This window comes from Schistocerca gregaria, chromosome 4 (assembly GCF_023897955.1).
Source record: "Schistocerca gregaria isolate iqSchGreg1 chromosome 4, iqSchGreg1.2, whole genome shotgun sequence".
Lineage (NCBI taxonomy): Eukaryota > Metazoa > Arthropoda > Insecta > Orthoptera > Acrididae > Schistocerca > Schistocerca gregaria.
The window spans coordinates 471,098,125-471,100,395 of NC_064923.1; the positions used below are offsets into that span (position 1 = coordinate 471,098,125).

General features: G+C 47.9%; 1 pseudogene; it reads right to left on the reverse strand.

The window, feature by feature from the left end:
* Positions 1 to 201: 201 nt before the first annotated feature.
* On the reverse strand, positions 202 to 319 carry LOC126268526 (5S ribosomal RNA; annotated as a pseudogene).
* Between the last annotated feature and the right edge of the window lie 1,952 nt (positions 320 to 2,271).

The following is a 2,271-nucleotide window of genomic DNA, read 5'->3' on the forward strand; positions in this document are numbered from 1 at the left end:
TAGTGAACTAAACTCCGTCCAACGGTACCGACCGGCCGCCGTGTCGTTCTCAGCCAACACGCGTCACTGGAAGAAGATACGGAGGGGCCTGTGGTCAGCACACCGCTCTTCCGGCCGTATGCCAGTTGACGAGACCGAGGCCGCTACTTCTCAGTCAAGTAGCTCTTCAGTTTGCCTCACAAGGGCTGAGCGCACCCCGCTTGCAAACAGCGCTCGGCACGCTGGATGGTCACCCACCCAAGTGCTAGCCCAGCCCGACAGCGCTTAACTTCGGTGATCTGACGGGAACCGGTGTTACCACTGCGGCCAGGCCGTTGGCCCGGACACCTAATAGTCGGACATTAACATGTGTCGTGTTCACCCTGCTCCTTCATGATACCTTGAACTCTAGTACGGACAAAATGGTTGAAATGGCTCTGAGCACTATGGGACTCAACTGCTGTGGTCATTAGTCCCCTAGAACTTAGAACTACTTAACCTAACGAACCTAAGGACATCACACACATCCATGCCCGAGGCAGGATTCGAACCCGCGACCGTAGCAGTCGCACGGTTCCGGACTGCGCGCCTAGAACCGCGAGACAACCGCGGCCGGCTCTAGTGCGGACATTTTCAGAGAGTGTTTAAATGTCTTTGGAGGAATGATAGCCCACTCCACCTCAGCAGCCGAAACTAGAGACGGTAGTGTTGTTGGATGCTGGGGTCTGGAGCGACAAAAATGTTCCATTGGGTTCAGCTCAGGATTCTGGGCATGCCACTCCATTCCAGGAACCATTGCCTCACTAATACTGAGATTAACTACAGAAATGTGAGGCTTACGAGGAGATGTTCAAAAATTGTACCTCATTCTTCTTAACTCCCTACACTTAGTCACTATGCCAGCTAGACAGCTGGTAGCACTTTGGAACTCACAGTGATTACTTCCTCTGATTTCGTGCATTTTTTTACAGTCACCCTCGGAAATGCTCGGCAGTATAAATCGCCAGGTCCTGATGGGATTCCAATTCGGTTTTGGATCCTTACTTAGCTTGCATTTATCGTGAATCTCTTGCCCAACGCAAAGTCCCGAGAGACTGCAAAAAAAGCGCAAGTGACGCCTGTGTATAAGAAGGGTAGAAGGACGAATGCTCAAAATTACAGACCAATATCCTTCACATCGGTTTGTTGCAGGATTCTCGAACATACTCTCAGTTCGAATATAATGAATTTCCTTGAGACAGAGAAGTTGCTGTCCATGCATCAGCACGGCTTTAGAAAGCATCGCTCCTGCGGAACCTAAGTAGCCCTTTTTTCACATGATATCTTGCGAACTATGGATGAAGGGTATCAGACGGATGCCATATTCCTTGACTTTCGAAAAGCGTTTAACTCGATGCCCCACTGCAGACTCCTAACTAAGCTACAAGCATATGGGATTGGTTCCCAAGTATGTGAGTGGCTCGAAGACTTCTTAAGTAGTATAACCCAGTACGTTGTCCTCGATGGTGAGTGTTCATCGGAGGTGAGGGTATCATCTGGTGTGCCCCAGGGATGTGTGGTAGGCCCACTGTTGTTTTCTATTTACATACATGATCTTTTGGATAGGGTGGATAGCAATGTGCGGCTGTTTGCTGATGATGCTGTGGTGTACGGGAAGGTGTCGTCGTTGAGTGACTGTAGGAGGATACAAGATGACTTGGAAAGGATTTGTGATTGATGTAAAGAATGGCAGATAACTCTAAATATAGATAAATGTAAATTAATGCAGATGAATAGGAAAAATAATCCCGTAATGTTTGAACACTCCATTAGTAGTGTAGCGCTTGACACAGTCACGTCGATGAAATATTTGGCCGTAACGTTGTCGAGTGATACGAAGTGGGGCAAGCATGTAATGGCAGTTGTGGGGAAAGCGGATAGTCGTCTTCGGTTCATTGGTAGAATTTTGGGAAGATGTGGTTCATCTGTAAAGGAGACCGCTTATAAAACACTAATACGACCTGTTCCTGAGTACTGCTCGAGCGTTTGGGATCCCTATCAGGTCGGATTGAGGGAGGACATAGAAGCAATTCAGAGGCGGGCAACTAGATTTTTTACTGATAGGTTTGATCGTCACGTGAGTGATACGGAAATGCTTCAGGAACTCGGGTGGGAGTCTCTGGAGGAAAGGAGGCGTTCTTTTCGTGAGTCGCTACTGAGGAAATTTGGAGAACCAGAATTAGATCGTGATTGCAGTACAATTTTACTGCCGCCAACTTATATTTCGCGGAAAGACCACAAAGATAAGATAAG